Here is a 24,999-nt window from a genome sequence, read left to right as displayed (position 1 = left end):
AATACATTTTACCAGGAAATGATGTCATCTTCACGTGCATCATCATTAGGCATGTTTTCGAGGCAGGAGTTGATGTCTTGATGTTTTGACTCCAGCGCTGCTCTGTGACCCTCCGCTTCGGTTTTGGCGCCACCCAACCCTATAAATAGGTGAAGGGTTTGCTTTTTCGAAAGTTCTTGGCCATTTCACTCCTGATAACCTTCCTTATTCCTCTGAGCTTGCTCTCATACCTTCCTGCTCTTCTTCTTACGTTCTTCATTCGTAGCTTCTTCCTCCTTCTTCTTTCGTACTGATACCTCTTTGATCGACATCATGCCAAGGTCTCATCGTTCTCGTGAAGGGGCTTCTGAGGCCACCCCTTTGTCCACGGCGCCCCCTTCAGGCGGTGAAGATACTATGGTAGAAGAGGGTGACAATCTCCCTACGGTGGAGGAATTATTACCTAGACACCCCATGTCTCGAAGTGACTTCCTCAAAAAAAACCTCCTACTCCTACCCCCATTCTTTCTGAGATGGAACAGGTTCATCTTGATGCTCTCGTATAAAATATAGCATCCCTGCTCACGCTGACATGATTTCGGCGGGGGGGGGGGAGGGAGGGGAGACTTTGTAGATGTCCACAGGCCTGTGTACTGCGCTTTCTACGAGTACCCTTTCGTGATTGGCTACACTTTTCCTCTCTTACCCTTAGCGGAAGAGTTCTGTCGGTTCTACTAAGTTTGTACGGCACAACTTTCGCCGTATACTCTTAAGGTGCTCTACTGTTGACCAAATACGCAGAGTTGGTGGAATGTAATGTTTCTATCCACCACCTTTTGCACTTGTTCTCGCTTAGCTTCCACGGAGGTACCATGGTGCATTTGAGGCACCGTGGCATGAAAGGGTTGGTGGTCGGGACAGACGACCCAACAAGTTGCAAGTTTTGGCACAAGTACTTCTTCGTCAAAATCGAACACATTGTCTCCGAGTCTGCCAGTTTCCCGGAGTGATGGAACGAGACTCGTAAGTGTCGCCACTCATTTTATTCTTCCTTCATCTGTATTTGTTATAAAGTCTGTTTGCTTCTCATTTGCAGCTATGGGATGTCCGCCAATGGCATAAGGGATTGGGTAGCCTATTTGTTATCCCATGCGGTGGAGACCCGTGACTGGTCTTCCTTCGTAAAGCGTTACAGCCCTAAAGTTCCAACTGGTGAGTATTTTCCCTTTACCCCTTCATTGGTTATATGTCGCCGTCCATTAATTCGACTACTTCGTGATTGTAGGTCGAGGAGCTTCCAGGCGGAGGGCGCTAGTTCCCGCATTTCGATAAACCGTTACCGCCACGGACACGTAATTTATTTTGAATGAATCTGTTCGGGAGGGTCGTCCTCAACTCGTTCAATTAGAAAGTCCCCTTTCGGGTCGTAGCTGTGAGGGAGGAGGCTTCTTCGATGTTGGCCCCCACCTTTTGGATGAATCTTTTAATGGGGACGAGCCGTTATCGAGAAAAAGGAGGAGAATGGAGCTCGGGAAGGGTGTGGCTGTCGACGCTGATAGAAGTAGCGCATCGCAGACGGCACCTATGCCCACGTTCATGGTCGATGCCATATTATCGGGGAGATATCCTCACCCAGAGGGGGTTTGTCTGGGAGCCAGCTCTGTACGCTCTGCCGATAGCGGCGCATCGTCCAACGTTGAAAGCTGTTGCGTCGAGGGTGAAGGCTCAGATATCGACCATGAGGAAGTCAATGAGTTTGTAGGTCGCCATACTCAGTGGAGGTTAGAGCGGAGGGGTCTGATCGTCACATAATCATCCCTAGGGACTATAACTTACTGTCGAACTATGAGCAAATAGTGTCTGTTTTAGCTCCTCTATGTGTTGCCCTTGAAAACGAGGTGCTCAGGGCAATGAGCAACGTAGAATTGTCTCAGAACGTCGCTGGTATGGCTTTGCGGGTAGGTTCCTTTCTTTTTCTTTTTGTTGTTGGGCTTGTGTGGCGATTGTCGACCTGTATTTTGTTTTTAACTTGTCTTTTTCTTTTGTGCTAGACCCTCATCATGGAGACCAAATGCGAGCGTCAGGAGAGGAGGAGGATGGCCGTATATGGGAAGATGTCGTCCAAATATTAACGATATCGGGCTAAGCATCAAGCAATGACCGACATTTATACTCAAGACCCTGAATTTCAATTGTTTCGCGAAGGGCTCAAACATCGGGAGGATCAACTGGAGCGCAAGGTCGAAGAGTTGAAGGAGCGGGATGAGGAGCTCATGAAGGTCGTCGCCCGTAATAGTGAACTTGAGGCCTCCCTTAGGGTGAAGGAGGACAAGCTTGAGTTGAGTAGGAGGGTGATGGCTGAGAATGTCGATTTATAGGTGAGGGTGGCCGATTTGACCGCTGAATTGAGTGCGAAGGCAGTGGAGATTGAGGGGCTTAAGGGTGAGTTGAATGTTGGAGACTATAAGCTAGCGACAACTATTTCTAAAACGGTGTCTTTGGAGGATGCCCTCCATATTTGTAGGTCAGAGCTGACTGGAGAGAGGAAGGCCTCTAATTTTAAGGTCGCGGTGCTTGAAAGGCGTGTCAAAGAGTTGGAGGCGGAGTTATTTGTATTGAACGGGCAAGTGGCCTTGCTGAGAGCGGAGGATGCAACTCGACGTTCTCAAACTTCCACATCCCATGCTTCGGCCGATCCGGTCGTGCCCCGTCGCTTATATGAGTTGTGGGTTCTTGCTGAGGCCTGACTTGACGTGTACAAGGATTTCCACGCTAAGAGTAGGGCAACTGAGGTGGAACTCCAACCGTGCATAACGAAGCTCGCGCAGCTCGTGAGGCGTGCGGGTATGACCCTCACACTCCGGATTGAGACGATATCAACTTGGATGAGGCGAACCGTCTTGCTTCAGACTCTAGGTACAAAGATGCTTACCCTACCGGGGATGATGTGTAATCTTTTGTTTGTGTTTTCTTTTTGCTTTGGGGGTTTTGTGGGGAAGGGGGCATGCTTGAGCCCATTTTGTAAGGATCAGGGTAAATTATTTTGATCCAATATAGATTTTATTTTGTCGATGGGTCAGTGCCCTTTGTAATTTCTATGGTATCCGGGATACCTGTTGAGTTGTTGAGTCGATTTATCTTTTGGGTGTGGTTGATTCCCCCCCCCCCCTTTTTGTGGCCTTGACCATTGGGATGTTGCTTTGTACTTTCGTCAGAGTAGGATCCCATCATGGTTCGGACGAGGTCGAACTCATGTTTTGTCGATGGTCTTGGCCATTCGGATGTTGCTTCAAACTGTCGTCGAAGTAGTATCCCGTCGTAGTTCGAATGAAGTCGAACTCATGATTTGTCAACGGCCTTGGCCATTGGGATGTTGCTTTGAAATGTCGTCGAAGTAGTATCCCATCGTAGTTCGAATGAGGTCGAACTCATGATTTGTCGATGACCTTGGCCATTGGGATGTTGCTTAGAACTGTCGACGAAGTAATATCCCGTCGTAGTTCAAGCGATGTTGAACTCATGATTTGTCGATGGCCTTGGCCATTGGGATGTTGCTTCGAACTATTGTTGGAGTAGGATCCCATCGTGGTTCGGACGAGGTAGAACTCATGTTTTGTTGATGGCCTTGGCCATTGAGATGTTGCTTTGAGCTGTCGTCGAAGTAGTATCCCATCGTAGTTCGAACGAGGTCGAACTCATGATTTGTTGATGGACTTGGCCATTGGGATGTTGCTTTGAACTGTCGTCGAAGTAATATCTCGTCGTAGTTCGAACGAGGTCGAACTCATAATTCATCGATGGCCTTGGCTATTCCATGTTGGAGGTATGATCATATTCCCGTAAGAACGCACATGTCAACTTTATCCATGCAATGGAGATTCGATTATATTCTTGTAAGAATCACATGTCAACTCTGTACATACAATGGAGATTTGATTACATTCTTGTAGGAGTCACATGTCGACTATGTACATACAATAGAGATTTGATTATCTATATCCAGTCCCTTCATTATTCCATACCGGAGATCATGTCGATGGACGGGGTCTTGAACAATGCTTCGAACCTCGAGACGTCCCCTTTGTCGCCTCATTAAAAACCTCACTGGGAAAACCCGATTGGGACAAAACCCGAGTGAGGGAAAAAGAGTACGAAGCACCGCCTTTTTGAAGTGGAAGTATTTGAGATGGGCGACATTCCAATTATTTTGGAGTAGTTTTCCCTCAATTGTCTCTAACTGGAATGCTCCTTTGTGTACCGCGACAGTGATTTTGTATGGTCCGTCCCAATTTGTTCCTAGTTTTCCCTCATTAGGGTCTTTTGCGGCTTGTGTTTTAACCTTGAGGACGTAGTCTCCAATTTTGAGTGGTTGCACTTTGGCTTTCTTGTTGTAATACCTTTCTGCTTGTTGCTTCTAGGCCGCCATTCTTATGTGGGCCATGTCTCTCCGTTCTTCGACTTCATCCAGATCTTGTAGTCTACTTTCATCGTTGCTCGGTCCGCTTTCTTTGGAGTATCTCAAGTTAGGCTCTCCGACCTTGACGGTTATAACTTCGTCAGTCCCGTAGACCAGTGAATATGGCATCTCTCCTATGCTGGTTTTTGGCGTAGTGCAGTATTCCCATAACACTTCCGGTAGTAGTTCGGGCCATAGCCCCTTAGCATCCTCAAGCTTCTTTTTCAATATATTTAGTATTACTTTGTTGGAGGATTCGGCTTGACCGTTTCCGACGGGGTGATATGGCATGGAGAGTATTCGTTTGATGTGCCATTTTTAGAAAAACTCAGTAGTTTTCTTTCCGACAAACTAAGGTCTGTTGTCGTAGCTAATTTCTTTGGGGATGCCAAAACGGCATATTATGTTTTTCCATATGAAGGCGATGACCTCTTGCTCACGTATCTGAGTGTATGCACCTACTTCCACCCATTTAGAAAAGTAATCAGTTAAAACCAAAAGGAAATGTACCTTACCTCATCCTGCTGGGAGGGGACCGACTATGTCCATACCCCACTTTATGAATGGCCATGGCGATGTGACGGAATGAAGGATTTCCCCTGCTTGATGTATCATAGGGGCGTACTTCTGACACTGTTCACATCTCCTGACATAGTCCGCGGCTTTTTTTTCATGGTGGGCCAGTAGTATCCGGCGTGAATAGGGCATCGGAAGAGGGCGCAGTTTCCTGTGTGGGCACCGCAGTGCCCTTCATGTACTTCTTCCAGTACTCGTCTTATTTGATTTGGCCCAAGACATTTGGCTATGAGGCTGCCAAACGTTCTTTTGTAGAGATCACCGTTTACGAGACTGTATCCGGCTGCCTGTACCCGGAGATTTTTGGCCTTTTTATCTTGCGGGAGCATTCCATCCTGCAAATATGCTATGAGGCGGTTGCGCCAGTCCCAAGTTAGGTTTACAGAATGTAACTCGACGTGATCTATTAAGGAATGGAGAAGGGTGGCCACGTTTTCCTTGTTGATATTTTTGGTGGCCTCCGCTAATTTGGCGAGGTCGTCTGCTTAGATATTCTACGCCCTAGGTATTTGGTCGAGGCGACATTCATCGAATTCTGGCAGTAGTTTGTGAATTTTTGACTGGTATTTTTGTAGTCTCTGTTCTTTGATTTGGAAAGTCCCAGTGACTTGGTTCACCACGAGTTGAGAGTCGCAATGGAGGACGAGTCGTCGGGCGCCATATTTGAGGGATAACTTCAAACCTGCAATCACAGCTTCATACTCGGCCTCATTATTAGTCATTTCGGGGCATCGTATGGACTGGAGAATTACTTCGCCTGTAGGGACTTCAAGGACGAGTCCCAATCCCGATCCCGAGTAGAGGCTCCCTCGGTGTAGAGGACCCAACGGTTGGTATGCGTGGAAGCGCGGAGCGCTTCTTGTTCTACTTCAGGCAATATTTCTACGCTAAAATTAACGACAAAATTGGCAAGCATCTGCGACTTAATGGCAGTTTGCGGTTGGTATGTTATGTCGTGCTCGCTTAGTTCTATGGCCCACTTGGCCAGTCTACCCGATAGTTTGGGTTTGTGTAGGATATCTCTTAGGGTGAAGGTTGTCACCACCTTTATGGGGTGACACTGAAATTACGGTCTAAGCTTTCGTGAAGCTATGACTAATGCCAAAGCTAGTTTTTCAAGGTGAGGGTACCTTGTTTCGGCATTGTCACACCTCCTTTTCACATACCCGAGGGGATACGTAGGGAGTTTTTTCCAATTAAAGGACAATCGAAACGGGATTGATAATACTCCAACTGCTCTTCACAACCGTTCTCCCAGCAGCAACACAATCTTCCTTGTTCTCCAGGTGGACGCCTGATTGCTAATACTCCAACTGCTCTTCCTTGTTCTCCAGGTGGACGCCTGATTGTTGGGGATAATACTACTGGGGAAGTCTCCTTTCTTCCCCTCCTTCAAATTCAATTTTTTTTCTTTTTTTTTGTTTTTTTTTCAACACTGCTGGGGATAAAAGTGTTATCTTCTTGGGATAACGTTGTTGAGGATAACGCTGCTGGGGAATTTTATCCCTTCAAGTCGATGCTTCATTCTTCTGGAAGCTGCTGGGGATGATAATGGCTTTCTGCTTTTCTGAGCACAAGTGTCATCCCTTTATTCTGTCTGCTGGGGAATACTTCCTCCATTGAAACTTATTATGTTGGGGCAACACTGGTTCAAACACCACTTCCCTTGAGACTGGTGCTATCTTTATTCTTCCTCGAATGGGTACCTGACTTCCAGAAAATTTTCCAAATGAAAGGAAAATTTTCTGCCCCAGTTTGACAGTCTCCCTTATGGCATGCATTTCTGTCATCAATGCCATTTCCTTTACCTGTTTCAAATCAAACAAAATTTGTTAGTTTAAAACGTGGTGGTTGGTTGTGATACTCCTACTGGGATGGCTTTTCCTTTTCTCCTTCCTTGCTCTGCGCTCCACAACTTGTTGGGGATGATATTATTTGCTGGGGATAATCCCTTTCTGCTGGGGATATCCCTCTTCTTTTGTGGCATAGCTCGGAAACTTGCATTTTTCCGACCTTTTAGTCTCGCATGAATTTCTCCAAATCATGCTCACTGCTTTCCTTGCTTTGTTCATGGGCCTTGGCCTTGAGGTTTATAACCTTGGTTTTGGCAAGGATATCCCTCTTGACACTCGTCAATCCTTTTGTCAATTCCCTTTTGCTGGGGATATCTTTTTTGACACTGGCCTCGTGCTTGTTCCTTGCTGACTATACCACCTGGATGTACTAGTCAGATCTCATCTTGCATATTTGGAAAGCTGATGGCATCGATTAAGGTTTTTGCTAATATAGTAAATCGAAGATTGCGTACCTTTGTTTTCACGGACCAAGACTGTGCTTACCGTAACTTTAGAAATTGCTAGATACACAAGTAGACATTCACCTGGGTCCGCCTTGACGAGCAGTGGTGGCGAAGATAAATACTCTTTTAGTTTTCTCAGGGTGTCTATGCATTCTTCATTCTATTGCAGTCCATGGTCTTTCCTTAGCACATTGAAGAATTTGTGACATCTATCCTAGGATCGTGAAATGAATCTCGACAGGGCGGCTATTCGTGCTGTTAATTTTTGCACCTGCTTTTTGCTAGTCAGTATCTCCGGTATTGCATCGATGGCCCTAATCTGATCCAGTTTGACCTCGATACTTCTTTGTGACACTAGGAAACCAAGGAACTTTCCTGAAGTTACGCCGAAGCCGTATTTTTCGGGATTCAGCTTCATCCCGTATTGCCTTAATATCTCGAATGCTTCCTTCAGATGGCCAATGTGATCCTCTTTCTTTGTCGACTTTACTAGCATGTCGTCGATGTAAACCTCCATGGTCTTACCAAGCTGTTCTTTGAACATCTTGGTGACTAATTTTTGATATGTGGCCTGTGCATTCTTGAGTCCGAACGGCATTACTCTATAGCAGTACGTTCCTCGGTGAGTGATGAAAGTTGTCTTTTCTTGATCTTCTTCAGCTATTAGAATTTGGTTATAATCGGAATAGGCATCCAAGAAGCTCAGCAGCTCGTGCCCCGCTGTTGCGTCGATGAGCTGGTCGATGTGGGGCAACGAGAAGGAGTCCTTCGGGCATGCTTTGTTCAGATCGGTGAAGTCGACACACATCCGCCAATTCCCGTTCTTCTTTTTGACCATGACCACAATTGCGACCCATTGGGGGTATTTCGACTCTCTGATGGAACCGTTAGCGAGTAACTTATCAACATCCTCGCTGATCGCCTCATTAATGGCGGCATTGAACTTTCTCCTCATTTGTCATACCGGAGGATAAAGTGGATCGATATTCAGCCTGTGTGTGGCGATATCCCTTGGGATTTCTGGCATATTTGAGTGAGAAAAGGCAAACGAATCGGCGTTGTTAGTTAAAAACTCACGATATTTACCTGGTTCTGAGAGGTTGTGTCCAATGTAAGCCTTTTTTGTGTTATCGGTATTGTCCAGTTGGACGGGATCGAGATCTTCTACGATTGCCTTTCAAGCTTCTACGATGTCTGGGTCTTTGATGGACTCTACTTGTACGTCGGGTTTGGTTTCCGACATGGATGATTGCTATGCCTTTGCACTTGCCCCTTTTAGTTGTTTGGTATATGTGCAATCTTGGGCGATCTTGTAGCATTCTTGGGTGGTGTATGGCTCACCTCGGATGCCGAATATCCCCCATAGGGTGGGAAACTTGATTACTTGATAGAAACTTGACAGGACGGCTCGCATAGCGTGTATCTTCGGATGTCCTATGATGGCGTTGTAGGATATTTCCTGATTCATGACGTGGAATGTCGTTTCCAGGGTGACCTCTCCTGCCAGAACGGGTAGAACTATTTCTCCAGATGTTCGCTCCACTGCATTATTAAAACTCGTTAGTGTTATACAACGCGGTATTATTTTATCCTCGAGCCTCATCTGTATGAGAACTCGTAGGTGAACAATACATGCGCCGCTTTCGTCACCCACCATTATTATTTTTACATCGGTATCTGTGATGCGTAAAGTTATAACCAAAGCATCATAGTGAGGTAAAGACAAACCGTCGGTATCCGACTTATCGAAGATGATACTGTCTTCGAGGTTGTCATACCATTCGTGGGCAACTGTCCGTTTGAGTTTATGTGTGGTGGTGAATTTCACATGGTTGATTACTGTGTCGTCACCGCCTCCAATGATCATTTGTATGGTACGAGCTCGTGATGGTGGTTTTGGAGGTCCTTGAGGTTGATCGCGCCCACGAGCTAAGTTGGCCCATCCTCTATCGCTCAGCAGTTCTTTCAGGTATCCCTGGTTTAACATCCTTACTACTTCTTATCGCAGACCTATGCAGTCTTCGGTCTTGTGTCCTCTCTCCTGGTGGAATTCACACAGGAAGTTTGACCTCCTAGTGCTCGGATCCGACATCATCTTTTGCGGCCACTGCACCTTCGTGCTGAGATTTTCCAGTGCGTACAGTATTTCTGAAGGGGAAATACAAAAATTATGAGCAGATAGCAATGAGGCATACCTCTTTCGTTTTGGAGGGGTGTGGTGTGTCGAGGCACGACATCTGCATGTCGTAGAGGAGGCTGATTGGATGTTCAGATATAAAGCTGCTGCCTTTCTCGATTGAAACGTAGCAGCTGATCCCTTTGCCCGTCGTTGCGACGATCTCTCCTTGTCTCGGTCTGAACTGATGTTAATCGCTGCAGCGGGCCGTTCAGTTCATCCTCGTCTACCATCACTTCGTCACAATAGGCATTGTGTATCTCTTCCCATGTGGTAGGGGTACTTCATGAGTCTACTTAGTAGCTTTTTGGTTGCTTTTGACCCGTTTCTATTTAGCCCATTTTGGAAGGCTGCTACTGCCATCCCTTATGATACGTTCGATAGGCTCATCCTTACCCTATTGATTCGGGCTAGGAAATCCCGAAGTCCCTCGCCCGTTATTTGCCTGACGACGAAGATATCATTGACCCTAGCCTCGGCCTTTTTCGCTCCCGCGTGAGTGGTGACACACTTATTTGCCATCTTTTTGAACGTTGATATCGATCGTGCTGGTAGTTGGGAATACCATGATAATGCTCTCCCTATCAGAGTTTCGCCGAACTTCTTCAGCAGCACAGACGGTACCTGTTCTTTTGATAGATTGTTACCTTTTACTGTGGTAACGTAATGGATTAAGTGATCCTCCGAGTCCGTGGTCCCATCATATATTTTCAAATATGGTGGCATTTTGAAGGTTTTTGAAATAGAATGGGGATCTGCCCCTTCGCTATATGGTTGTTCGACGAATCGGCCCACATCGCATTTTGGTAACAACTTCGGAGCACCTGGTATTTTATTAACCCTCTCCTGATGTTCCTTATCTTGTCGCGGAGTGTTTTGTTCTCATTTTCCATCTCTTCCATTTTCTTTAAGATGGTCGTAAGTGCATCATTGCCTGTATTAGCAATAGTACGAGTGTTACCTGTATTAAATACTCGTATAATAGAGCGACATGTGAAAACGGGGACATACAGAAAACAAGACAAGTGGAAATCAAGACCGGGGGCAACAACTTCGGTTGTCACTGGAATGATCTCGAAGGGAGTATAGCTAATGAAGACAAATGAATATCTGCTACCCAATAGCATTCAATGAAGGATATTTTGCAGTATTAAATACAAAATCCGTTATAGAGAATTTGACATTCATTCCCTGCCATTACATATTCATCAATGGTCCCCATAATTGTCATTTAAGAGGGGCTTGATTCTAGAACCTTGTTCCCTAGGCACAGCTATAAATAGTGACTTCAACAGTCATTGTATGAGGGACGGATTTTCTGACATACTTATGCTACATACTAGTGAAAAGCTCAATAATACTTTATTTTTTGTCTATTGATACTTGTATTACTATCTTGGGAAGCTTTGCTCCCGGAACCAAGTTGTCTTCTGTCTTACCTCGATTTCAACACTATGTCTTGCATTTTACTTAATTTATTTATTATTTTGATATTAAATCAATTCGCTTGTCTATAAATCACGTTATAAATTCAATTGTACAGTTTTACGGGTAAATAGTTTGGCGCCCACTGTGGGGCTTAGACAGTTGCGTAATTGAGTTGATCCTTACATCTATTACTAACCTATTTAATTCTTTGTTTCTTAGTGAAATATTGTAAAAACGGCAGATAACGATGTCAACATCATGCACAACGTTGAGGCCCAAGGAAATCAGCCTCAATATGAAGATTCGATCAGTGATACCCGCAACGAGGGGAGTGAAGCCACGCTAGTCCATGGCGGGCAATATCCACGACACGTTAGGAAAGCGACTCCTGATGATGCTGAAGACAAGCACATTGCGGAAACAGTAAGGATCCTGAAGGAACAACAAAAGGCTATTATGGGTCACCTCTCGCGACAAGATCAGGTCATGACAAAATTAAGACAAGCATTGTTGGGTGCTTCCAACAATGCAAATGGAAGATGTCCAGTGCCTCCTGATGCTCCTATAAATCAAACGGCACAAAAGGTTGATAACAATACCCCGAGGGGTGAAGTTGGCTTCGACGGGGCTCGGGGGAACGACAGCGGATCTGGTAACAATAATGGGAATTGATCCCTTTAAAATCGAACTCATGTGGTTTACGAGGGAAATAAAATGCCCGAATGGATCAAATCCCGAGCGCGCCGCCATTGTTGAAAGGACCGGACTCAAAAAAATATACGCAATTATCATTCAAACCAAGTGCGGCACCGGAGTTAATTACGAAGCAGTTCAAAATGCCAGACGTGCCAAAATATGATGGGATCTCGGATCCTCGGGAGCACATCACTACCTATACAACGGCGGTGAAGGGGAACGACTTAGCTCCGCACTAGATTGAGTCAGTCTTGCTGAAGAAGTTCGGGGAGACCCTCATGAAAGGGGACCTGACATGGTATTCACTTTTACCCGAGCACTCGATAAATTCCTTCGAGATACTCGCAGATTCTTTTATCAAGGCCCATGTTGGGGCCAGAAAAGTGCAGGACAAAAGGCTGACATATTCAGAATTGCGCAAGGAGAGTCCGTATTACTGCGGAAGTTCGTGGCCAGATTTCAGAAGGAAATGATGCTTCTACTTGCCATGCCAGATGAATGGGCGGCCGAGGCATTTAGTAAAGGGTTGAATCCGAGGAGTTCTGACACTTTTCGAAAACTAAAAGAAATTCTGCTATGAATCAAAGATAAGAATAGAGGATGACCAACTTAGTTTCCCGGCATCAACTAAGGGTCGGGACCGAGAGAAGAATAAGGAAAAGTTGAAGAATTATTTCGACGCATATCGACGGCCTTCTAGGGTTTAGTTTTTTCCCTACGAAAGGGTTGAAGGACCCGACAGAGGTTTCTAGTCAGCGAATAGGTTCGCTACCGATAGGAGAGCTGATCGTAGATGGAATAACAGATCGTTGCAGGACAAAGTATCGGGCTCTCGGGATTCCACCTATCCAGATTGTCTGACTATAACTTCAATGTCAGCATAGTGTAACTGGTATCAGCGATGAGGAACACTAAAGAAGCACGGTTCCCGAGGCCGATGAGATCCGATTCCAGTCAGCGGGATCATAATATATGGTGTGAGTATCATGGGACCAACAACCATCGTACTGGGGATTGTTGTCATCTATGCGTGGATGTGGCGACATTGTTGAAAAACGGCCATCTCAGGGAGTTCTTAAGCGACCGGGCTTAGAATAACTGCGAGAACATAATTTTTGACCCGCACAAATTTTTAAGAGTTATTTTTAGTAATCGTAGTATTTTTAGTATCCATTTGATTTTACAGAATTTTAGTATATTTTATCTTCAATTTTAATTTTTAAACATAAAAACGAAAATACAAAATAAAAATAGTTTCATATAATGATACAGTCTTACTTTAGTTAATTGGAATTAATTATAATTTATTTAAAGGGAAGAAGTTTTAGTTGGTTAATTTATGGACTTTTAGAATTGAAGAGTCCAAAATATTTGCCCAATTTCAGATTTTGTCTTGTGAGCCCACTCCTCCCTTAATCTAAAAAGACCTAAAATTAACCTAATCAGTGCACTTGAGAACGAACACACACACTAAAAAAAGAAGAACGAATAGAGAAGGAAATTGGCTACCTCCTTCAAAGACTCAACTCCTCCAAATTTCCGACACACCTCCTAGCTTCAAAGAGCTAAAATCTGCCGCCTCCAATTCCAAAAATCATCCATACTCTCCAACACCTAGCAGCCTAAATACACACACATATATAGAATGAGGTAAAAAAAAGGGGGAAACAGCAAATAAGGTTAGGGGAGTTGAACGAAAAATCAGAGAGGGAACCTTGAGAGAAAAGGTGTGAGATAAGGTTCTTCTCATTCTTCCATATTGGTTCTTTTTTTTTTTTCCGAAAATACAAACCAAAAAAAATCTTCAGTTCTTGGCGTCAAATTCGAAAAAAAAAATACAAAAAATGTATTTTTGTTGATTCTTTCAATTCAGATTTTGATTTACATATGGAGTTTGATTGAAAATGTATTCGAGTTGAAGTTCCTTCTCCGTTCGAGTTCCTCGCGTGAGCAGATTTCCGTTTTGGTTCAAGTTCGTTGTTAGATTTTGCTTTAGGTTGTATACAAAGGCTTATTTTTGAATAAAAGTTCAAGAGGAATTGGCTGAAATTTTGCTATTTGTTGCTGATTATTGCTCAAATGAACTCAAGGCATTAGGTACACACCTACAAATTTGTCATTTACCTTTTTTAACCAATGATTTGAATTGCTTGACAGGTTGTGAATCTATTATTTCTGTTATTGTTTGGGTATATCTACACCTAATAGGATATTCAATTGATTTAAATTTGACCCATCATGCTTACACTAATTGTGATTTCGTGACTAGTCATAATTTGGGGAAGTGAAGCTTATCCGTGAGAATATAAAAATGTGTGTGTTCTTCAGTTGATTCTGTGAGTGATATTGGGTGTTTGAAGAACCTCACCGTCAAATTATAATCCGTGTAATTCGTTATTGTAAACCCCCAGAGGCTTTGAGTAAATCTGTTGTTTAATATAATGTATGAATTGAGATGTTATTAACTAGGAACTAATATTCACACTGTTTCGTTCGAATTATCCCTACCATGTTTTACCATGAATGTGTTTAAGAGTTTTATGGATAAGTTTATTATAGTTTATGGATAAGTTTTATGAACAATCACGACATCACAATAGGAAACTTGGTTACAAAGCAACATTTCCGGCTGAATGGTGGTATTCGCATAACGTAATCCACTGTCATAAACTTATCAAGAGATCAGGAACCAAAATACAATTAACATGCTAAATGCAACAATGTGGCAGTGGTCATAATAGAATGGAATTTTCAATATCACACAAAGCACCAAAGACAGTGACTAGTCCAAACAACTTGTCATATGTAGAAATAGAAAAAAATATTATTTTATTTATTAGATCCAAAAAGGAAAACAACAAATTGAACTCTTGGAAAGAAATGTGTAGGCTAGTTGTTAAAAGATTTGGACCGGAATAAGCTTCACGAACCTTGGGCTTTTATTTAAATGCTGGCATTTTTTAATCTCTAACTTAGGAAAGAAACAAATCATGAATAATCGCTAGTATGCTTTAGGTGAGTATTAATAAATAAATGATCGTGATTATGTACACGTTCGCGTGACATAGTTACAATTTTTAAACTTAAAACCAAGGTACACATTCGCGTGACTTTGGCCAAACAATCTTAACAATGATAAATTGTTATTAGTTGTGCACACGTACGCGTGACACAACTTTGACATACTAAACAAAACGAGTACATGTACGTGTGACTCATTTCAAGATAATTCCATAATCACAAATAACCAAGTAATTAAAAGCGGTAAAAGGTAAAAGGTAAAATACACATAGGTTCTAAATATAAGTAATTAATCAATTTAATTAAGCCAGGTAAGATTAAAAGCAACCGTGCTAAAATCACGAAACTCGGGATTACCTCACACCTTCTCTCGAGTTAACAGAATTCCTTACCCGGTCTTCTGGTTTTGCGGACTTTTAAACAGAGTCAAATTTTCTCGATTTGGGATTTAAAATAAATTGGTGACTTGGGACACCATAAATTATCCTAAGTGGCGATTCTGAATTAAATAAATAATCTCATTTCGAACAACGTTACTTTAATTGAAAAAACTCCCTATTTCTTCGGAAAAAGGAGGTGTGACAGCTCTGACGACTCTGCTGGGGACTAGAACCCAGAACTTCTGGTTTAGGGTTCAAAATTCGAGCTTGTAATATAATCTGTACTTGGCTTTATTGTTTGGTTATATTACTGTGCTTGTGGGTAGGGCTGTGCACGGATTGGATCGGATCGGATTTAGCATATTTCGGATTCGGATTTCGGATTTCGGATTCTGAAAAGGGCAATCCGAATCCGATCCGAATTAACATTGGATCGGATCGGATTTGAAACTTTGGATCGGATAAATTTTCGGATTGTCGGATCGGATTGTTAATTTTCAGAACTTGTTCGAAGTATATAAACAAATGTTGGGAATTACTTTCCAAATACAAATTGAGCAATCACTTTTCAAATACTTGTTTTAACTGTAAACTTCGAAATTAAGTACTTAACATTGTTACATGTAACTGAGTACACAATTAACTGAACTGAATGTTCAATTTACAGTACAAAATGATTTAAACTGAATGTTCAATTTACAGTACTGATTACTGAATGTTCAATTTACACTTTACAGTACACAACTGACTGAACTAAGTACTCATAAAAATTAATAATGCAACTGAGTTCAAAAATGCACAGTCCTAGTAACAATGTTCGAACTTAACAAAACAAAACAACAATCTGAAATTTACACAACTGGACAGTAAACCAAACTGAAGAGCCCAAAACAAAACACAATCAATTGTCTTTCAAACCAAATTTTCATAGCAAAATAAAACAAACCAAACTACTAAAGTCCCAACAGTTCTTTAACATATTACACATAACAAAAGAGTTCCAAGTTATGGGAAGCAGCAACAGTCAACACAAACCAACAACTAGGCCAAATGTAGCTCTCAATCTCAGATTCTCAGTAGGACTGTGAGACAAGTTAAAAATCTGCAATTTCAAACAATACAAAGAGCATTTTCAGAGAAAGAGAAAGATAGCTCATGGTCCAGAAATACCTGTATAATACAAAGAGCTTGTATAATGAAATACATGAGACTGAGAGCAAGTGTATAATGAATCAATACAAAGAGCATTTTCAGAGCAAGTGTATAATGAAATACCTGAGCTTGTAGCCTTGTACAACAAATGGAAAATCACTATATGTCGACAATGCAAGGCTCTCTTCCCGTATTCATAAATTCTGTATAATAAGATAGTAACACAAGAAATTAGTTTAGAAGTAATCTTAATAAACATACAAATAAAGTATACATTAAACACAAGTAATAAGATAGGCTTACCAGCTTCAAGTTGTTCAAGATTATCTAAATCTTCTTCAATTTTAATCGAAGTTGTTGATTCATTACGAAGCCAATCTTGGACACACACAAGAGCTTGAACCAATCTAGGAGTCAATGAACTCCTAAATGGATCAAGTATGCGTCCGCCGGTGCTAAAGGCTGATTCTGAGGCAACACTAGAAATCGGAATGGCTAGCACATCACGTGCCATCTCAGCAAGAGTGGGAAATCTAGGTGAGTTCAACTTCCACCACCCCAGAATGTTAAACTTTTCATGGTCTTCCTCAACATCTTCACCCAAATATTTATCTAACTCCGTTTTAGAATCAACTCCGTCACATTTCTTATGCTTCTTTAAATCTAGCATGAATTTTGAGAGCAATGATGAAGAAGATGGAGAATATGGACCAGAAGATGGAGAAGATGGAGAAGATGGAGAAGAAGAAGATGGACATGAACCAGAACCACCATTTTTCATTGCATACACATTAAACAAAGTATCCATGTATGTTTTCACATCCTCTTGTATTTTCAAACCTACTGTTTCTCCAAACATAGAACCAAGTGCAAATGAAAGAGTATTAAACTTATGGCGTGGATCAAGCACACATGAGATAAAAATCATTTTGTTCATCTTATGTGGATCCCCCCAATACTTGTCAAATTTTTCTTTCATATTCTTTGCCATTTCTCTCAAGAAAGCATCTTCATTTTGCATCAACTCTTTCAAAGAAGAATCAACAACACATATTTCAAGAAAGTGCACATTAGACGTAATATAAAGTGTACCTGATACTTTCAAGGTGAGTTCATAAAAAATTTCCAGAAACTTCACAATACGTCTTACACTATCCCAATCACTACTTAAAAGTGGACCTGCAGGTTGTCCATCCTCACAAATGCAGTTAGAAATACATGACATCAAACCATAATCAATATCACAATACTTTGTAAAGGCTTCCTCATAAACTGTAGCAACCTTCAACATCAAATATGTGGAGTTCCACCTAGTAGGAACATCCAAGCACAATGATTTTTTAGAAGTTATCCTATCAAGATCACAACATTCTTTAAACTTTTTCCATCTTGCGGGAGATTGTCTAATGTACCTAACAGCTTGTCTTATTCGTTCAACAGACACACTCCCATCTCTCAACCCATCTTGAACAACTAGATTGATGATGTGAGCCATACATCTCACATGAACATGCTTACCTTCCATCAAGTTAGTGTTCCATCTAGTAAATTGCTTGGATAACTCTCTAACCATCACATCATTAGAACTCGCATTATCAACTGTCACAGTAAATACTTTATCCACTCCCCATTCAAGTAAACACTTTGCAATACCACTAGCTAAATCTTGACCTTTATGACTAGTAATTGGACAAAAATTCAATATCCTTTTATGTAATTTCCAATTATTGTCAATGTAATGGGCTGTAACACACATATAATTAATTCTTTGAATTGAAGTCCATGTGTCAGTAGTAATACATATTCTCTGTTTTGATTCTTTAAGAATAGACTTCAAAGCAAGTCTAGCTTCATGGTAAATCTCAAGACAATCCCTAGTCATAGTAGTACGAGATGGAATATGAAATAAAGGTTGAAGACTTCTAACAAAGTCTCTAAATCCATCTTTTTCAACAGAAATAAAAGGAAGTTCATCTTTAATAATCATACGAGCTAAAGCCCTCCTACATGCCTCTTGATCAAATTTCCAAGGGATAACTGAAACATCACCTGTTAGACCTTGCGGCTAAAAACCTAATGTTGTCTGGCTACCTTCTGCCTTGTAGGGATTGGTCGGACATTTGGGAATATGCAATAACAAATTGCTTGTGCCGCTATGCTTAGTATCAGCTACATATTCTTCTGAACAAAACTTGCACCTCGCTTTTTTCACACCCTCGGAATCAGTGAACTTGTTGAAGTAGCGCCAAGCCATTGATCTTTCTTTAACCATTTTTCTTTTCTTCGAACCAGGTTCAGATTCAATGTTATTGGTTGTTGAATCTGAATCAGTTGAAGCATTACTTTCACCAACTGTTTCAACAATTTGAAGTTCATTCACTGTCTCTGTTTCGTTTTCCATCTACCAAAGGTCCAAAACAAACAAAAAAACCTAAATAAAATCAGAAATAGATGTTGTAATAGAAAAAAACCTAAATAAAATCAGAAATAGATGTTGTAATAAATCAGAATAGAAAATGAAAGAGATAAAAAACAGAACATAAAGACAAATTGATACATACATAAAAATTGAAAAAACAATATGAACTATGAAACAATAGTAACTAATAGTGAAGAAGAAGATTACTTTACTGGCTTGGGACTTCGAGAGAACTTGGAGTTCACTACTTCACTGGCTTGATAGTTGAGACTTCGAGACCGAGAGGAACCGCCGAAGCTAAGGCGAATCACTGAACTCTGAACTCTGAAGAAGAGAGGCGGAACCGCGGAACAGTATGAACTCTGAAGAAGAGAGGCGGAGCCGTGGACTGGTCAGTGGTCACTATGAACTCTGAAGAAGAGAGGCGGAAGCCGCGGAACCGTGGTCACTGGTCAGTGGTGAACGAAGGAACAGCCCTAACTCCTAAGTGAAAGAGGCGGAAAAGAAGATTTAGGGTAGGAAATAGGAATAGTATTTAGGGTAGTATAGTACTATTAGTATAGTATACTAACTTAACCGGGTTAAGTTATTTAACCCTAAAATTTTAGGGTAGTATAGTATTTAACTATTTATATATAGGCCCATATAATTTCGGATTTCGGATCGGATCGGATTAAAATCATGCCAATCCGAAAATCCGAAATTTTATAAAACATAATCCGTATCCAATCCGAAAATCCGAAATCCGAAATAGAGTATGTCGGATCGGATTTCGGATATCCGATCCAAATGCACAGCCCTACTTGTGGGCCTAATGTGCTAATTGCGGCTTTGATATTATTTGAACTGTATTTAAATGTCTTCTTACGCCTCCTTCTGAGTCTTCTAAAAGTATGGTGCACACATACGCGTGGCTTGCTTTTCCTTTAGAGGTCGTACCAAATAGAACGAGGCTAGATCAGCAACTAGGCCGGGTAGACTTTCGTTCTCTCGGTACATTACCCCCAGCTCGGCTCGAGTTGTTCGTTTGGGTAAGCCATGTCTAGAACACACCTCCAGGGTTTTATACCTATAATAACATAGAACGTTTGTTTGCTTCACGTGCATTTGACTTTGGGGACTCAACACAGGGGTTGAGTCTGTCTAGAACAAGTGTACCCAAAAATAAAAGACCATCTTGATGTACCCTGTATGCTATATGTTGCATTCTTCAAGCGTAAAAGGGGTCATTTGACGGACCAATGATGGTTGAGGGTAAATGAGAAAGAAAAGAGGGTGAAGTGTAAAATGAAGCAAGTAGGGCCCAATTTTTTTTAGCAAATCCATAGGCGAGGTGCCTAGGGCTAGTTTTTATATGTATAAAAGAAAATAAAACACAATGTTAATGAGTCTACGTAATGTAACTGCATACCTAGTGAAATTACATAATCCCTATTATCAACTTTGAGTAAAGTACTCAAAATTGATATCACATTATGTTCTAAAAAGTGGCTAAAGTAATAAATAACATTACAAAAATGGCCACAATTCACAATTATGATTCTGAATTTACCATAATGGTTCTTCTTCCTGATGATTCTGGCCCTTGAGATGATTATATCCCTTGCATGAAAGAGTGCATTTCCAAGTGTTGAGTACGTGCAAATAGTTGAGCAATCCAATACTGTAGCCAAATGAAGCATTTTCTCAACTGCCCAGTATCGAATCTTCATGATGACTGTGCCTTTTTGCGCCCAGATTTCACTATTGATCCTTGACTTGATGTGTGAATCCTTTGCTAACATTCCTTCCTTATGTGTCATAGGTGTTGTTGTTGATGATCCTTTCCTTGTTTTCCATTTCTTGTATCCCATAGAGTCCTTTGAAAACTAGTGTCTCGCCCATATCGACCTTGGAAATGTTGTGACCATGTCCTCTTGTGTCCAGTAATTCAGCACAACTGATGCCTTTGTGTGTGAGTCCTCTTTTAGCCCCTCTTCCTTGTATATCAGTAGTGGTGTTGATGCAGAGCAGCTCCTTATTATCCAACTCACGTGACCTGTGAGATCTCTTAAAATACACTGCCTCGACCTTGTAAATCTGGGCAGTGTTTGTGACTTTTCATTGTTTCTTTGGTTAGAAGCTTGTATTCTGCACTAGTTTGTTAAGTTGATTATGTTCCTTGACATGTTGGAACAATGCGCATGAAGACTGGCATTCCAAAAGTTCCCCTATAATGTCGTAATTACTTAGCATTTTCCTTAAAATCTTCAAAGCCATGCTTGTGCCTATCCTTGCTTCCCTCCCAATGGAATGAGTACATAGTACTAATACCACCAACTGGGAGTTGTTCAAGGAAGAGGGCATGACCACAATATCAATTCCTGCAAAAAAGAACACCATATTAATAAAAAACAGTATCCCCATGCCCTTCTCCATAAGGATTTGTGCACGGTGTTTCCTTGTGTGATCTCCAACAGACCAACATTCACCCTCTGATGTTCTGAGGGTAGCATTTGTTTTCCAATGTTGTTCTACAAGAATGTTTGCCTGGCTTCCTGTATGCAATGGTGAAGTAATGAGATGCATTGGATTTTTGATCCACCATACACCCCATGATCCTATTATGTCCCAATTGCCCACAATTCTGCAAAAGTGTCCATACATGCACTATGTGATGTGCAAAACCTTCGTTGTTCCCATATTTAGGTGCCAAAGAGGTATATCTTCCATGAGTCCCATACTGAAAATTCTAGGCAGCCTTCTCTTGTATCTCCAGTATTTTGTTTCCTTTATCTGTACCTTCGACTATGTACTAAGTTTATGAATTGACACACAAGGGCAGTACTACTTCGTTTATGAATTGACACACAAGGGCAGTAAGTATTGATGATAATCCTGTAGGTCGACTTAACAGTTTCACCCCCTTGTGTACTGGAGATCCTCCAAGATTCCATGCTTATGCTCACCAGTGATCTCCCTTCTTGGGAATGAGCACATAGTGCTAATACCCATAGAAGTTTAACCACTAGGTGAGGCATGGTGACAGTAACTTTTCCTGCAAAAAAGAGCATAATGTTTGTCAAAAAACAATGCACTATGACCTCCTCCCTAAGGATTAGATCATAGCACTCCAACTGACTTTCTCTTCTCATTTTGATTCCCAGATTCATCACCCATTTTTCAATGGAGAAGCAGTAGTCCATCATACTTTCCTCCTCTAAGATTTGAGTATGGCCTTCACAAAGTTCTAGTCCAGTTGCCTCCTCCATGCTACTCCACCTTGTTACTCCCTCTCCACCTAATTTCTTGCCACTTTTATTCTTAGATATGGGCATTGTAGTTTGTCATTATTCACTATCCTCCTCCCCTGAATAGCTAGCTCCCAAAAATAGTGAGCCTCAATATCTCCTACGTCTAATGCATAGTTAGCTAGGTTGTCAGCCAAACTGTTTCCCTCCCTTAGTGTATGAGCCACAGTTACATTGCATCAAGCCATGAGTTCCTTAATTTCCTCCACATATTCATCCACACACCAAGGGACACACCACTCTCCATTCACAGTATTTTTGATCAACATTGAATCTGTGCGTAACTCAATTAGAATGTAGTCATGTTCCACACAATACCTCATAGCCTCCAGTATTGCCCTTGCCTCTGCTTCTGTATTTGTTCCCTCTTGGACTTCCTTGCCATATGCATATAGCACATTTCCTTCCTTATTCCTAAGTACAAAACCAATAGCACTTCTACCAGGATTGCCCCTAGAGGCTCCATCTGTGTTGACCTTCACCCAACCTAGACTTGGATACTCCCATATAACCTTAGTAATCTGCAACTTGGGAGTATATTTCTCCAGCAATTCAATCTGATTAGGCCATTTGTGATGGACTTGCTGAAGGGCAGGTTTCCTATACTTGATAAGTTGATTGAGGAGTCCATGAAATCTGGTAAATAGCTCTATTTAAAGTGACTGTATCGACATGCTTGTAACTGTTTCTTCTTTTCTGAAGTTCCCAAATAATTATGGCTGGCAATGCTTGCATTATATGTTGCAGTCGATGAATTACTCCGGCAGTCCAACACTTGATCACTGCCTGATGTAATGTGATCCCTTTTATTGATATACCTGCATTGTTTAGGAAGTATGTCCACACTCACAATTATATTTTTCTTACACAATTTTTTCAAGAAAAAGACCAAAAAAATGAAAATTAAAAATCCAAAAAGATTTTGCATTTTCCCATCATTTTTCAAAAGAAAAGAGACCAAAAATATATTTTCTCCAAATCAGTTGCTTTTTTTAATTCTTGCCCATATCCAATCCTCCCGAACTACGCATACCTGATTCTCGTCTTTCGGGGCAGGATACATCGGCAACTCACATAGGGTCCGGTCTTCCTAGTGAGTCTTAAGTTCTTGGCTTCGGGGGTCGCAGCCACATCTTGCATGCCTAGCCACTTTTGGCCCCATCGCCCTTTTTGTAAAATAAGGCTATTATTGCAGAGTGGTTTGTTGAGCCGTGTTTGGAGAGTCTTGAATCTAAAACTAGGTGTCATATTACTTTAAGGTCCGTCCTTGTTGAATTTGCATCTCTAGCCGCGTTTGGCCATACCGATTGTGTTTTGCAAAATGGGTCATTTCTACAAAGTAATTCCGAGGATAATTATTATTGGGAGTTCTAAGCCATATAAGCCTTAGTGAGGCATTTTTCATGTCTTAGAGGTCAATCTTGTTGAATTTGCACTTTTAGCCATCTCTTGGCCACGTAGGTCGTTTTGCAAAAATAGCCTCAATTATAACTTGCATGTGTCATTAACTCTATTTAGTCTTATTTTTATCATTCAGATATGGATCCATTTATCAGAGCTCAAGCATGACCGACACCCCAGGACCATCCAGTAGGACTGCTGCATTCAGGAGCTGCATTTAGGAGCTGCTTAAGGAGACTTTTATTATGTTTTGAGTCTGTTTTTTTATGTTGTCTTTTACTTTCTAGCCCTATCCAGCAGTACCGAATCTTTAGGTGGTGTCAGAATCAATCATAGTCTAACTGAGTTTCTCGAGTCTTTTGTTATCTTATTTCTGATTCTGTATTCGAAAAAAAAAGTTATAAATGAAAAATCCAAAAGATTTTGTTTTTAGTTTATTTTGTCCATTACTATTCCAGAACTACGCTTGGTCTGATTCATGTGGAACATGATACTTAGGCAACCTACATAGGTTTCAATCGGATCATTTTTTAAATTAAAAAAAGAAAGACGAAGTTATGGGATGTGAGAAATGAGAGGAAAGAAAAGAGTGATAATCAGAAAGAAAAAGAGCAAACCAAAGAGCTCAAGACAAAAAATGAAGAGAAAAAGGGGCAAGAAGAATGAACTTGGGATAATGCCAATATGACCTTCGTACCCTCAAACTCATTTTAGAACGGATAATTGTGATTAGGTGCATTACATATATTACGATACTATTTGCTGTTAAATGCCTTAATGCTAATATGATAACTTTATTTTGTTCCTCTTTGTTATCTTCATTATAGCAGAAGGGTGGTTGGTTTGTGGTTCTTAAACTAGTAACTCTTCCGTACAACATAAAGTCGAAAAGCAATGGTAGACAACAACAGAATTGAGTTGGTTGATACTGGTGCCCAAAAACAATTGGTTGAACAAGATAATGGATTGGTTGACGAGGTAAGGAAGTTAAGACAATACATTGCGAACATATATCAGGCTTGGATAACTATAAAGGCACCACCCCCGCCACCACTAGCTTCCTAGATGCTACCCTTACCCAAGCTCCAGTCATATTGTCAAATGATCCTCCATATTCTCCTGATTTTCTCGCTTATCATGGCTCTCCCAACTTCCCTAGTAGCTCCATTGTTCATCCTCCAACTACATTTCCCAAAAATATCCCTCCTGTCATATCCACTATTCCTACCATCACAACTTCTCAACAACCTCTCCCCAGGTCCAACAGTTAGCACCAGTTCAAACCTCATAATGCCCAATACTACCCTCCAGAGTTGGCTCACTAGGTCCCGGACTCATACAATCATAGCTCTCTGAATGAACCTCATGTTGAAAATGAAAAGTTCACAAGGAAAGAAGAGCTAGATGAGATATCTAGAAAGCTGAAAGGTATAGAACAATTCTTAAAGAACATGCAAGGGATGGGAAATCAGATTATATGTCTTACAATGACTTGTGTATGTTTCTTGATATTCATCTGCCCCCGGAGTTTAAAATCCCAAAGTTTAACTTGTATGACGGGCGTGGAGATCCAGTAGCCCATCTGAGGGCTTATTGCAGTGAAATGAGAAGTGTTGGCAGGAAAGATGAGTTACTAATGGCGTATCTCAGTGAGAGCTTGAGTGGGGCAGCCTTGGAATGGTATACTCATCAAAATGTCAGTAAGTTGTATGCATGGGATGACATC

The 24,999-nt window shown here is 41.4% G+C and overlaps 1 long non-coding RNA gene across 1 annotated transcript; it reads left to right on the top strand.

Annotated features, from left to right (window-relative positions):
- The first annotated feature begins 13,066 nt into the window (after positions 1-13,066).
- LOC104238845 (uncharacterized) lies at positions 13,067-23,705 on the top strand. Its single transcript, XR_011403654.1, has 2 exons — positions 13,067-13,707; positions 23,410-23,705. It is a non-coding gene; the product is annotated as an uncharacterized lncRNA (long non-coding RNA).
- Positions 23,706-24,999: the final 1,294 nt, after the last annotated feature.

The sequence above is a fragment of the Nicotiana sylvestris genome, chromosome 11 (genome assembly GCF_000393655.2).
Source record: "Nicotiana sylvestris chromosome 11, ASM39365v2, whole genome shotgun sequence".
In the NCBI taxonomy this organism is placed as follows: domain Eukaryota; kingdom Viridiplantae; phylum Streptophyta; class Magnoliopsida; order Solanales; family Solanaceae; genus Nicotiana; species Nicotiana sylvestris.
The sequence above is the reverse complement of the archived record's forward strand: the minus strand, read 5'-3'. Positions and strand labels throughout refer to the sequence as shown.